This window comes from Schistocerca cancellata, chromosome 4 (assembly GCF_023864275.1).
Source record: "Schistocerca cancellata isolate TAMUIC-IGC-003103 chromosome 4, iqSchCanc2.1, whole genome shotgun sequence".
NCBI lineage: Eukaryota > Metazoa > Arthropoda > Insecta > Orthoptera > Acrididae > Schistocerca > Schistocerca cancellata.
Window position 1 is genome coordinate 317,051,908 of NC_064629.1, and position 15,942 is coordinate 317,067,849.

Below are 15,942 nucleotides of genomic sequence, written 5' to 3' on the forward strand. Positions count from 1 at the left end.
GTGACTGTCAGCAAGCAGAACTGCCTTATTATTATTTTTTGTCATTTTCATATCATTGTTAAATGATTTATTTACGTTTATTTTACAACAGTCATGTTCTACGAAAATGCTCTGACCCTGCTGGTATTTTCAGCTTATTGTTATTAGTGATCCAAACTATTGTGCTTTATTTGTTTTGCATGTCTCAAGAGTTTTATTTTTGTAGACCAAATGCAGATTCCAGGCACTGTTACCTGCAGGAAGCTTCAGTGTTTCTGAAACAGATTTAGTTTATGTATGTTTTGATTCACTGTATGTTTGCATAAGTTTTCCAGCAGCATGATGTGTTCTTTGGATGTTTTTCAAGTATTCCTGCAGTTCTTGGTGTTACACATTTGGTTTGAGGCAAAATGACCACACTGCAGTATCATAATTATCCAACAACTTTTGGCAAGCAAATATCAATTAAAATGTCTCCCCAGTGTGAGAATATACATAACAGATGTATGAATGCAGAAAGAAGACACAGGGTTGATGAGAAATGGAAGTTTCTGTCTGACCATGAAGTATGGTTGGATTGCGTAATGGTAAGGTGGCTAGGCATGGTAAATGGGAAATCTGGCCTCAAGTCCTGGTTCAGTACAAATTTTCACTGTCATCATTCCATTACATAGCCGATGGTTGATGATATTCACAACTGTGAATGCATTTCATTGTTTTCATGTTTCATCAACAGAAGTAATCATAATTAAGGGTACTAGTAAGTCTTGAAGTTCAGTGTCTATTTTCTGTACACAACTGACATTCCAAAGTCGACGACAGGCATTGTGAGAATAGTTGAGCAAATTACTACATCCTCTGGTTTGTGAGTCCACGTAACTATTTTGATGAAAACCCATATAGCATAAGGATTTTAATGGAGAGTGGTTGCTCTCTAGCATCATTCACATACACAGCAGGGATGGGAGAAAACAACAGTGGTACTGGATGTACCTGGTAGCTGACTCATCATGATGATTTTCCAAGTACTCATGTAGATCTTTAATGATAATCAACTTTAAATAATACATAACAAGTATGTAAGGTAACATCAAAGGCCGTTGTTGATTTTAAATGATTCAGTTATGGGTTTTGGTGAAATATTATACATTGTAATAATTTTTGGCCTTATGTCACATTCTCCATTATTATGTACAGCCTAGGTTTCATGTTATAAGCCCGTTTTCTAGTATATAATTGATCCCAAAGATAAAAATCAGGCACACATAAACATAACTTTTCAATCTATTGTTTCTTGTTTTAAATTGAAACTGTTATCTCTGCTGACAGTTTTGACAAAATTACATAAAGATTTAAAAAATTCATCAGGACAGGATTAACAATAACTATGGCTAAACATACAGTGGAATAGAGCTACATACAGGAATGGAAATTTATTTTATTCTTTTATGCAGGGGTTGCACTATTATCTAAAACTGTTGAACAGTTGCACTGAGTTTGTTCATAGAAAAATAAATATAGGGATACCCTTATTTGTTTCTTAATTTCTAAGATTTCTAACTGAGTGAGATTTGCATGCATTCCCTCTGTGCATAGGCTTCTACATCTATTACATATTTCTGGTTTTCATTTTCCACAGCAAAACTCTGTCTCAGAATCTGGTAGAAAAACCAAAGAGATTCTGGTCATACATAAAGCACACCAGTGGTAAGACGCAAGCAATATCCACACTGCACAATAATAAGTCACTGATGACCGTGCCACTAAAGCAGAGTTATTAAACATGGTTTTCTGAAACTCCATCACCAAAGACGATGAAGTAAATATTCCTGAATTCCAAACAGAAACAAGTGCGAAGATGAGAAACATAGAAGCAGATTTCCCGGTGTAGCAAAGCAGTTTAAATCACTTAATAAAGGCAAAGCCTCCAGTCCAGATTGTATAGCAGTTAGGTTCCTTACAGAGTATGTTGAGGGAATAGCTCCATATTTAGCAATTATATACAACCACTCGCTCACCTAAAGTTCCGTACCTAAAGACTGGAAAATTGCTCAAGTCACTCCAATACCCAAAAAGGGAAATAGGAGTAATACACTGAATGATGGGCCCATATCACTAACATTGATTTGTAGTAGGCTTTTGGGACATATACTATATTTGAACACTACGAATTACCTCGAAGAAAACGATTTATTAACACATAGTCAGCACGGATTCAGATAACACCTTTCTTGTGAAACGCAATTAAGCTCATTATACTCATGAAGTAATGAATGCCATTGACAAGGGATGTCAAATTGATTCAATATTTTTAGATTTCCAGAAGGCTTTCGAAACCATTCCTAACAAGCGTCTTCTAACCAAACTGCCTGCCTATCGACTGTTGCCTAAGTTGTGAGACTGGATTCGTGATTTCCTGTCATAAAGGTCACAGTTTGTATTAATAGATGGAAAGTCAACGAGTAAAACAGAAGTAATAAGATGATTCTCTCAGTTACCATCTTGTAAAGTTATCAGACGACCAAGACAAATTGCAAAATGATTAAGATAAGACACCTGTATGGTGTGAAAAGTGGTAATTGACTCCAAATAAAGAAAAGTGTGAAGCTATTCACAAGAGTACTAAAAGAAACCTGCTAAATTTAGATTACGTGATAAGTCACACAAATCTGAAAGCTGTAAATTCAACTAAATACTTAGGGATTACAATTACAAGTAACTTAAGTTAGAATGATCACATAGATAATGTTGTGGGTAGAGCAAATCAAAGACTCCAATTCACTGGCAGAACACTTAGAAGGTGCAACAGATCTACTAAAGAGATTGCTTACACCACACTTGTTTGTCCTATTCTGGACTATTGCTGTGCATTGTGGGATCCACATCAGGTGGGACTGATGGATACTATCGAAAAAGTACAAAGAGGTGTGGGTCGTTTTGTATTATCATGAAATAGGGGAGATAGTGCCACAGACATGATATGTGGAGTGGCAATCATTAACACAAAGAAATTTTTCATTGTGATGTGATCTTCTCATCAAATTTCAATCACCAGTTTTCTCCTCCAATTGCGAAAACATAAGAGAAATCAGGGCTCACACAGAAAAATTTAAGTGCTCATTTTCCTTGCACACCATTTGTGAGTGGAACAGTAGAGACAGCTTGAAGGTGGTTCACTGAACCCTCTGCTAGGCACTTAATTGTGACTAGCAGAGTAATCACATAGATGTAGATGTAAGCAGTCATCACCACATTATCAGTTTACTGATCAAACTTGACTATCAAGATTCTGTAAGCATACATTCCACATTTGGTGGGTAAAACATTACTTCATCCAAAACATTACATCAAGAAGTGGTAAAGACAAGAATATCTGACAAATTACAGCCCACAAGGAGGGTTGTCAACAATTGTTTTTAAATGTACCATTTGCAATTTTATCTGCAATGAATGATGACAGTTGTAGAAACAGAAGTTCTCTCCGGTACACGTCATTGGGCTGGCATGTGGAATATAGGCATATGTTTTCTGTGTTCTTTAACAGTACTAACCATAAGTAAGGAGCTGAGACTGTCTCAGTGTCAACTATCTATTCCCTTTACACCATATTTGCCCAATTTACAAGAGAATACTTTCCAGCAATAACTGCATAATGGATTACATATATATGTTTTACATGTTCTTAAAGAAAAGTAACTGTAAACATGGAGATCAGTCTGTCTCAGTATCAACTGTCCATCACATGTACATGTTTAACTGCCTAAACTATAAGAGCATACTCTCCAACAATAGTTGTATAAATTATTGTAGTCTCTAATATGTGGGTCAATGAAATTATCATGCCCTAGCTATGTGAGGAAATAACAGTATTGACAGAAGTACCCTGTCTTTCACACTGTGAGGTTGTTTCCAATGTTCTCCAGCAGGTCATTTATGTTCATCAACATTATTATCTGCATAATTTGACAATCTCAGAGTTCATAATTAATTAAATGAAAATTAATATCTGGCAATATTCTGTGAACATCCGTTTCAAGACTGAACAGTCTAAAAATTTCTTCATCCTACACATTGCTCTTAGAAGACATACAGACAAGAGCATCTGACAAATCCGAGCCCACAAGGAGGACTGTTAACAACTGTCCTCCTTTGTACCATTTGTGATATAATCTGGAATAAATGGAAATGGATGTTGTAATCAGACTTCTCCCCACTGCACAGCATTAAGTGAAGTATAGACTTATTTTTTTCGATTTCCTTAACAGAAGTAACTGTAACAATTAGATCACACAGTCTCAAAAATCAAGTATTTGATTACATACATGACTGTCAAAATCATTAGAACATTTTCTCCAAGAATACTTGGCAAATTATTACATCCTCCAGTATACCGACCTATTAAATGATCACGGTCTAATAATGCTGAGTAATGGTGAGTAATGGTGATCTTTGATGTCCATAAGCAACAAGTAAATCTGGTGATGACTCATTATCCATTTACCAAAAACCATTTCCTGTCAAAATTCAGAAAAAATACAATCCAAGATTGGTCAGAAAGAACTATTTCTTCTTCATACCATTTGCTCCTAAGGGTGGTAAAGATTAAAGGATATGAAAAACTAGAGCTCATAATGAGCATCATCAACAAGCTGACACTCTATTTAGCTTTTGTATTGGATTTGAAATGAAACAGACTGGGAAATGAATCAGAAACACTCTCTAATCACACAGCATTACACTCGCTTGTGGAGTATACATATATGATTTCAATGTCATTTGATGTAAGAAACCCATACGACTCTCTGCAAAATTCTGAGAACATATTTTACAAGTTTTGGCTGGCTAATTATTACTCTGTCCTATAAATTGCTCTTAGAACTTGTAGCAGGAAGAACACATGACAACTTAGAGCCAATAAGAATGACTGTGAACTGTACTTTTCCTGTGTATTATTTGCAATTTATCTGGAATAAATGTAAATTACTGTAGAAGCAGACGACCTCTCCACTATACAGCAGAAAGCTGGTATATGGAATATAAACCTATGTTCTCGAAGTTCCTTAAGAGAAGTGCCTATAAACTAAGAGCTCTGACATGCCCAAAGATAAGTACCTATTTACCTTATATAACTAACTGTCTGGATTATGAGAGCATACCTTCCAAATAAGCTATGGTAAATAGGTACATTGACCATTACATGCCACCATGAAATTATCATGATGAACAAAGCATAGCTGATAAGGATTTTAATAGAAAATAGCCTTCTAGGACTGTTCGAATGGAATTTAGCTTAGCTGCACTATTTGATGGAGTCTAGCAACCTCATCCATAAAAATGAAATCAGGGCCATGTGCACCCCTGACAATACACATGTGGGAAAGGAGTACAGTGCCCCAATGATGCTGACCAGTGGGTGTAAAGTTTTCAAAGAAGTGATGTGCCTTCATGTTGTGAGAGGTTGGAATGTATAATACACCCATAATCATTGACATGTATGATAGTTTTACTGCTCTATGAGTTGCGTTGAGGGAATGTATTATGTTGAAGAGGTGTAGTGACTTCCAACTCATTGGACATGGTACAGACACCATTCGTGGTAATTGCAACACTGTGTTATTTCCCAGTGTGCTTTTTTCAGCATTCATTTGGCCATGATTCCATTTCAAATAGTACATGTGGGATGTGTTGGGGGACATATTACATCATGTCCAAATTCATCAATGACCATTCAGCAGTTGTCAAGTGTGCTCGTGGGGGAATGGAACACTGTACCACAAGAGCCCTTTACCAACCTGGTGCACAGCATGGAGTGATATTGCAGAGCTTTTAGTATCATTTCGGGCAATCAAATACCCTATTAGGAATCATATCCAGGTCAACATCATGAATAATGGTGATTTCACTGCAATTACTGTCTTTGAATAAAAGTACCATCTATTGGTCTCATTATGTATTTCTGTCTATAAAGATCAGTACTATGCTTTAGCAGTTCTCTCAGTGAATGGTCAGAGTTAGAAAAAGCTACATTACATGGCAGTGACACATCATGTGAAACTAAATTTTTTACTTAAGATTAGCACACCAGTGTATTTACCACATACAACTGATTGTCCAAATTATGAGGGCATACAGTCCAAGAATATATAGGCAGGTTGTACAGTCCCCAGTACATGGTTCCATTAAATTACAATGGCTGAATAATTAGAGTTTATGAGTGGCATTTCTTTGCATGTACCATTCACAAATGCAGCAGGGATGAGAGATAATGACAGTGGTACCAGAAGTACCCATGAAGGAAGTTGTCAAAAGTATTGACCAGGAATATTTAGAAAACAAAAACAGAGGTATTGTGTTGATTGGGGGAGCCAATGATGTTTATAAAAATGAACTAGCATCTGCTACTGGTAACCTGAAGCAAGTTTTACATTATGCAAGAGAGAGCATCGTAATTCTAACTGGAATACCTCACAGACACGATCTGATGACTACTTCCTGCGTAAATTTCGAAATTAAAAAGGCAAACAGGCAGTTCCACAAGATCTGCAAAATGTACCGAAAGCAAATTTTCTTAGTGTGGACTTTCTTCAAAGGTGCAACTACATAAAACATGGAATGCATCTGAACAGAAGTGGCAAAAGTTTACTCAGTGAAAAAATTGTATGTACACTAGGAAGACTCAGTTTGCAAGATAACAGTCTTCACAATACAGCCATCCCAATGATGTATCCAAAAACAGTCGAGCAGCTATCAGTATCAGTTGATTACAACTTCAAAAGCAATGGTACTGTAAATACAACTCCTGCTAACATGCAAACAGAGAGAACAGTGACAGAAGCAGTAGGTCTACCTGAAAAGGTGAAGTCAACAAAAGCTACATTAACAGGAGCATCAGTCTCAGTGGTGACAGAATCACCCAGGCAGCCAATAATATCACCAGCAACCACAAATGAGAAGACAACTACAACAGATAGAATGGTATCTAGTGGAAGAAATGCCATGCCGCCTTCCCGTTTCAATGATTTTTTATGTGCAGGCCTGAAAAAGAAAAAGCCAGTACCCTAAACAGTGTCAAATGTTTACTACCACATGACTTTAGGCAGACTCCTCTGGAATCTCAGTCAAGACAGTCCAAGATTGGTCAGAAAGAAATGTGAGAAGCCTCCCTAACAAAATAGACTAATTGCTTATCAACATTAATGATAAAGACTGTATAAATAATGCCCAGATATTGTGCTTCACTGAGCACCATGTTACTTTTTACCAAGTTACAACTTAGTAACCCAATACTGTAGAGTAAATAAAGAAATGGGGGGAGTGGCAATATATGTTAAGGAAAATTTTGACTACAAAGTAATAGACATTACAAAATACTGTATGGACCAACATTTTGAAGCATGTGCTACTGAAATAAAAACTAATCTCAATTCATTAATAGTCCTGGATGTTTACGGGGCACCATCAGGAAATATAAAAATGTTTTTTAGTCTCATGGACCAGGTATTGTCAGTTTTATTTTAAAAAACAAAGGATATTGTAGCCTTAGGTGATTTTAATGTAGACGACTGATAATAACAACAGAAGTAACTTCCAGAATGTGATGTCCACTTATAATCTGAATTCAGTAATCAATTTTCCCACTAGAGTCACACCAGGTTCCCAAACTATGATAGACAATGTATTTTTAAATGTAAGTAGATACCAGAACATTAATGTAAACCAGGTTATAAATGGTCTCACAGACCATGATGGTCAATTAATCACTCTTTACAGTATTAACCCCAGTGGAAATGTGTAAGAATAATGAACAAAGAGGCAAAAGAATCCTTCAACTGTAAGTTGCACTAAGAGAGAAATTTATGCTAAAATCAGAACAACTAATGATACACAAAAAAGGAATCATTGTAGATTGTACAGCAAAATTTTAAAGAAAGTAATATAGAAGTCAAAAGCCCTTTTCTATAAGGAGAAAATAGATCAATCTAGTAATAAAATGAAAACAATTTGGAGCATTATAAAAAGTGAGACAAAGACAAAAACAAGTGACACAGATGACCTAAAAATCAGGCATGGGGGTAACTGAATGGAAAATCAAAAAAGTGTGGCTGAAATTTTTAACAAACATTTCCTGTCAGTAACCCAACAAATTGGCTGTAGGTCCTCTGTTGAGGAAGCTATGACTTCATGTCAGGATGCATACTCCAACATAATACCAGAAATGTACATTAATCCTCTCACTGTAGAGGAAATTCAAACAGTCATCTGGTCTTTAAAGTGTAAGAACTCTGCAGGAGTAGATAATGTATCCAATAATTTATTGAAATTTTCGTGTATATGGATTAGTGATATTCTGTGCCATATTTTTGATGCTTTGTTTCAACAAGGCATTTTTCCTGAAAGACTCAAGTATGCCATTGTGAAGCCCCTACACAAGAAGGGTGATAGAGCAGAGCTCACTAACTACCACCCCATTTCACTGTTAACAGCCTTCTCTAAAATTCTAGAAAAATTAATGCACAATAAAATTACTGACCACCTCATAATGAACAGACTTATCAACAAGAGCCAGTTTGGCTTTCAAAGGGGCTGTTCAACTGAGGATGCAGTGTATGCACCTACAAATGAAGCACTTGAATGTCTAAATCAAAAAATGATAGGAATTGGTGTTTTCTGTGACTTATCAAAGGCATTTGGTTGTGTAGATCACCAAATTCTCATGCAGAAAGCCAAACTACTTGGAATAAGGGCTGTCACAGGTAACTGGCTGCAATCTTATCTTCAAGAAAGAAAACAGAAAGTAATTTTAAACAGCTCAGATGAGTCAAGGGATACCTCCGCTCAGTCTGAATGGACTTCTATTAGTTGTGGTGTGCCTCAAGGCTCAGTTCTGGGGCCACTGTTGTTTTTGATGTTTATAAATGATTTACCATTGTGTGCAAGCCTGCCTTGCAAATTTACTCTTTTTGCTGACAATACCACCATCTTCATGAGTGGAAAATCAGATGTTAATTTCGAGGAGTCAGTTAACAACATACTCTCTGAAGTGACTATCTGGTTCAGTGTTAATGGTTTCTCTCTAAACGCAAGTACGACAAATTTTATTCAGTTCCATACAAAAACAAAAAAAAGTGAGAGATATAAATGTAACATGTGGAAATCAACCAATAGAAAGAATGGATGTGTCTAAATTTCTTGGAGTACATATTGATAGCAAAATGAACTGGTCCTTCCATATACAACAGACCCTAGAAAAATTGAGCTCGGCTATGTATGCTATCAGAATGATGTCTTCCATTGGAGATTTAACCACTATGAAGTCCGCATACTATGGGTATTTCCACTCCGTTATGTGTTACGAAATTATCTTCTGGGGAAATTTAGCTTTGGGAAAGAAAATTTTTTGGCCCCAAAAAGGGCTATTAGAATTATGTGCAGAGTACCCCCTAGGACATCATGCCTTAACCTTTTCAAAAAGCTGCAAATAATGACCACTGTATCCCAGTACATATATTCGCTGATGTGTTTTGTAATTAAGAACCCTGCACAATTTCGATCAAATAAGAACTATCACAAATATAATACAAGAAGGAAAGAAAATCCTTATTGTGAACTTAAAAACCTGACAGTTGTTCAGAGAGGTGTCAAATGGTCAGGAACAAACATTTTAACCATCTCCCTGACCAGATGAAATGTTTAAGGGAAAATGAAACTCTTTTTAAAGCAAAACTAATGGAATATTTGTTAAATATGTATGTTTATACATTAGAAGAATTTTATGATGCAAAAAGGGAAATAGTATTTAGACAGAGTTATCCATCTTGTTAACAAAGAAATGTGCTTGCTATTTTTCTCCGAATTAAAACATGAAATTTTGTATTAACACTCAAAGAAATCTGTGGTTATATGTAAAAATCTGTTATTCCTTTAAACTTTGTATTAACTATATGCAGTTATGTAGAACATTTTTTATATATTTAGTGAAGACTGTTTGGATCTTTTTGTATGTTTGTTGTTTTGTATGTTTGACTCATTCCACATCTCATGTGACATGCTCACAATACGAGATCTACAGAACATGAAATAAATAAATAAATAAAAATGGATCATCCCATGTACCAATCATAAATGCAACAGGGATGGGAGAAAATAACTGTGATACCAGAAGGTCCCTCAAGTACACACTGTTAGGTAGATTCCTGGTACTCATGTTGATCTTTTAAGGTTCATCAGCAAATTAACCACATATGAAGTAGATTCAACAACCCCAAAGTCCATTATGAGTTTAATGACAATGATTCATTGACGAATTTCTGAGGATATACATTCCAAGATTGGTCAGGCAAAATATTATTTACACCTAAACATTGTCCTTATAAGTGATGCAGACAGGTTTAACAGATAAGAGCCCATAGCAAACACTGACCATAATTATCTTCCCATCTAACATTAAGCTAGCATGTGGTGTAGAGATATATTTACTCAATGTCATTTAAGAGATATAGCTATAAACAAGGAGATCAGACAGTCTAATGACTAACTGTCCAAATCACAAAAGGATACACTCGGCGAACAGTTTCAGATATTATTACATCATCCAATACACGTGCACACATAATTACAATGTTGAAAAAAATCTGAGCTCAGAAGGAGTTTAATTGACAGTACTTCTTCCCATGCATTATTAGGAAATGGAACAGGGAAGGGAGGAAATGATAATTCTAACAGAAATATACTCTACCTTACACTGTAAACTGGTTGCCAAGTACACACACAGATGTTTAATTATTATAAATATTATTACCATGAAACAAATAAATCTAACATCCACAAAATCCATCATCAATTTACTGAAAACAAACTTTTGTCAAAATTTCAAGATCATATGTACTGAGTTTTGTCAGGCTAACTATTTCTTCATTTCACACTTTGCTCCTAAAAGTGGTAAGGACCAAAACATCTGACAACTAAAACTTCAGAAGGATGGTCATTGACACTTAGCATCACATTTACCATCTATGATTGAAGCCAGAATAAAACAGCATGATTACTGAAATACAGAAGGACTCTCCATCATAGAGCATTAAGGTGGCATTTGGAGTATAGATACCGGATTTCAATGGTCAACAGAAGTAACAATCAGACAGAGAGATCTGACCATCTTGCAGTCAAGTATCTATTTACCATAAACAATTAAATGTCCAATTTGCGAGAGAATATGTTTCAAGAGTAGTTGGGCAAATTATTACATCATCCAATACATGGGATCACTAAAAGAGGGTGATGAAAAAATCTAAGATCATAAGGACTTCAATTGATGCTAGGTTATCTCATGCACCATTCACAAATACAAGAGGCATGGGAGGAAATAATCCTGTCATCAGATGTACACTGTGAGCTGGCTTGCATAATACTCTTGTATATCTTTAATATTCATCAACATTATAATCACATGACAAGTAAATGCGACAATCTGAATGTCTATTATCAGTTTACTGATCATGATTAATCCTCAGAATTCCAAGACTACACACTCAAAAGTTTTTCATGCTATTACATCCAACTAGACATTGTTCCTAGAAGCAATAAAGACATCTGGCAAATTAGTGCTTGTTAGGAGCATTAGTGAGAGTTGTCTTCTCATGTACCTGGAATGTCTCTGGAATCAAGGGAAGTGGTTGCAGTACCAGAAGTACTGTGTATCATATAGCATTTATGAGATATGCAGAGAATACAATACTGATCAACAAAACAAACCATCAAAAAAGGTGAACTGACTGTCTCAAAGTATATACTTACCATGCATTCCTAAATGTACATACACTCCTGGAAATGGAAAAAAGAACACATTGACACCAGTGTGTCAGACCCACCATACTTGCTCCGGACACTGCGAGAGGGCTGTACAAGCAATGATCACACGCACAGCACAGCGGACACACCAGGAACTGCGGTGTTGGCCGTCGATTGGCGCTAGCTGCGCAGCATTTGTGCACCGCCGCCGTCAGTGTCAGCCAGTTTGCCGTGGCATACGGAGCTCCATCGCAGTCTTTAACACTGGTAGCATGCCGCGACAGCGTGGACGTGAACCGTATGTGCAGTTGACGGACTTTGAGCGAGGGCGTATAGTGGGCATGCGGGAGGCCGGGTGGACGTACCGCCGAATTGCTCAACACGTGGGGCGTGAGGTCTCCACAGTACATCGATGTTGTCGCCAGTGGTCGGCGGAAGGTGCACGTGCCTGTCGACCTGGGACCGGACGCCGGGATGCACGGATGCACGCCAAGACCGTAGGATCCTACGCAGTGCCGTAGGGGACCGCACCGCCACTTCCCAGCAAATTAGGGACACTGTTGCTCCTGGGGTATCGGCGAGGACCATTCGCAACCGTCTCCATGAAGCTGGGCTACGGTCCCGCACACCGTTAGGCCGTCTTCCGCTCACGCCCCAACATCGTGCAGCCCGCCTCCAGTGGTGTCGCGACAGGCGTGAATGGAGGGACGAATGGAGACGTGTCGTCTTCAGCGATGAGAGTTGCTTCTGCCTTGGTGCCAATGATGGTCGTATGCGTGTTTGGCGCCGTGCAGGTGAGCGCCACAATCAGGACTGCATACGACCGAGGCACACAGGGCCAACACCCAGCATCATGGTGTGGGGAGCGATCTCCTACACTGGCCGTACACCACTGGTGATCGTCGAGGGGACACTGAATAGTGCACGGTACATCCAAACCATCATCGAACCCATCGTTCTACCATTCCTAGACCGGCAAGGGAACTTGCTGTTCCAACAGGACAATGCACGTCCGCATGTATCCCGTGCCACCCAACGTGCTCTACCCTGGCCAGCAAGATCTCCGGATCTGTCCCCCATGGAGCATGTTTGGGACTGGATGAAGCGTCGTCTCACGCGGTCTGCATGTCCAGCATGAACGCTGGTCCAACTGAGGCGCCAGGTGGAAATGGCATGGCAAGCCGTTCCACAGGACTACATCCAGCATCTCTACGATTGTCTCCATGGGAGAATAGCAGCCTGCATTGCTGCGAAAGGTGGATATACACTGTACTAGTGCCGACATTGTGCATGCTCTGTTGTCTGTGTCTATGTGCCTGTGGTTCTGTCAGTGTGATCATGTGATGTATCTGACCCCAGGAATGTGTCAATAAAGTTTCCCCTTCCTGGGACAATGAATTCACGGTGTTCTTATTTCAATTTCCAGGAGTGTATATAGATATATGTATTCAGTGTCCAGCAACAGAATTAACCTTAAAACAAGTAGATCTGTTAGTGTTAGAGTAAAATATTTATTTACCATATGCAACTAACTGCCAGATTCTGAATGCATATATTCCAAGGAAATGACATGTAGTGATACAAGGTGCCCTCCCCCACGATCCATACGGTGGCTTGCAGAGTATCAATTTAGATGTACATGCAGAACAACTGGTTAAGTGTCTACAAAATGACCATGATAAGGAAAGCAGGGCCCATAAGGAGTTAGATAGTGATTCTCCCATGCACCACTTGCAAATGGAACAGGGAAGGCAGGAAATTACAGTGTAACTTAAAGTGCTCTCCACCTACACCATATAATATAGTGTTTTGGTTTAAAGATTCAGATTTTCTGTTATGATTAACAGATTTACTATCAAACAGTAAGAATGACAAAGTCTATGTTAGGTTTCAGTTTGTTGTATGAGTCTTATTTTTGAAATTCCTCGATTGTACAGTTCAGGGACAACAGACCAACACACTATTTACTCACATACAGTGCACCCAAGAGGACCACTATGTCACAATTAGTGTAATTAGAACTTGTATGCAGGTTTATCAATAGTATATCTCTCTGAGCACCATTCATAGGTGGACTATGGATGGGATAAACATATAATGCTAGTAGAAATGCAATCTACCACACACAACAAGGTGATTTGTGGAGTATAGCGTATCTATACAACACTCATGAAATGGAGTTTACCTTCCAGAAAAGATAATAGTCTATGTCAAAGCAAAATATCAATTTTAACTTCCAACTGTGCCCATAATCACAATCATCATATTTTACTCAAAATACTACTGCAGACAGACTCCTTGCCAGAGATGAAGTGGAACTACTATTAGATCAAAACCAGTGGTATTACGGAAATTAGTCATGCCAGTGACAAATATTTGAAACCTTGGCCTTGTTAACAATTAATGACACATTCTGAGCATGCTGTACTTGGTATCAGAAACAGATTAATTGGCATTCAGTTGTAGAGAGAAACCTGGAAAACGGAAACCATGGCCAAGGTAGTTAAAAAACATTTGACTTAAACCACTATTCATACGTGGAGCTAGCAATTTTTCGCACACGCAGTTGTGAACTGTTATAGTTCAGTGTTGGAGGATTGTTTCATTACATGCAGATGCACAAAACTTTGAAGAAGAATACTAAATTTGTTGTTAACTAAATGGAGTTTATGGACTTGTAGACTTTTCCTGAAATTCAAGAGTGTTTATGAGGACCTGTACACTATATATCAGAGGATATATATCATCACATTGTAAATAATACTTAAAGTGAATTACTGTGTGCATCAAGTTATGTGATGGTCAGAAAAGGTGCATAAACATCAGCATTTGAAAATCCAGTGAGAAGGTATAAACACAGTTACTAGAGTGCTTCTGGATCAAGAATCTGGATCCTGGTTTGGTCAATAAGGTATTTAGGAGGTTGGGTTCCACACGAAAGTTACAACTCATTCATTCACAGTGTGATTATTGGTTCCAAGGAACTAAAATTCTGTGAGAAGTTGTTATTTCATGAGCCAAGTTATATGTCACACACTTACAGTTGACCACTGATTTCTCTTCTTGAAATGAATGAACTGGCTTTTCTCTTTATGAAATACCGTTTATGTTGTGTGTGTAGCAACTGCTGTTGGGAAATAAATGAACACTTAGCATTAGCTTACTACATTACCATATAACTTCTTTTGAAGAACGTATAAACAAAATCCTGTTTTACACTATGGATAAACCAAATGACACAGAACTGGATAAAGGGAGACTGACTATTTGTCCCCTCCCACCTAGTTCAGATTCTCACCACTCTCTTGTTTTTATTTATTTATTTATTTGTCCATATAAATCTCTTTTTAAGTACATATATTGTACACAGGATATTGGACAGAAAACATTTTTTGGCTATTGGATTTTCAAATATCAAACATAAATTTTATAAATTTTTATGACAAATTGGATCTATACAGTTAATAATTACAAATTTTTGAAATACTGTATATTTATAACTTATTTCTACAATTAAAGATATTGGACAGAAAACATTTTTTGGCTATTGGATTTTCAAATATCAAACATAAATTTTATAAATTTTTATGACAAATTGGATCTATACAGTTAATAATTACACATTTTTGAAATACTGTATATTTATAACTTATTTCTACAATTAAAGATACAAATTACATTTTTTCTTGCATAAGATACTGTGAGACCGAATAGTAGCAGTTTTTCAGAAGGTAGGATGTCACAGACTTTTTAAAGCATTGTAGTTCAGTAAGAGATTTTATATGTCTTGGTAATCTGTTGTAAAGTTTTGTTCCTGCATGATATACACCTTTTTGGCATAATGTGGTGTTACAATGATTGACATGTATGTCACTGTCTGACCTGGTACTGTAATCATGGACACTTTTGTTTTGAGGAAAAAGGTTTTCTTTTCTCAGTATGCTTTTTTTGACATGCGTGACTATTTCCAGTATATAAATGCAGGGAAGGGGTAGGATCTTTAGATTTTTAAAGAAAGGTTTGCATGATTTTCTGCTGCTCACTTGTTTCATTATTCTTATAATTGCCTTTTGTTTCCTGAAAACTGTTATGGCCTGATGTACATTTCCCCAGAAAATGATACCGTACTTCAGTATTGAATGTATACGAGCAAAGTATACAGCCCTAACTGTTTCT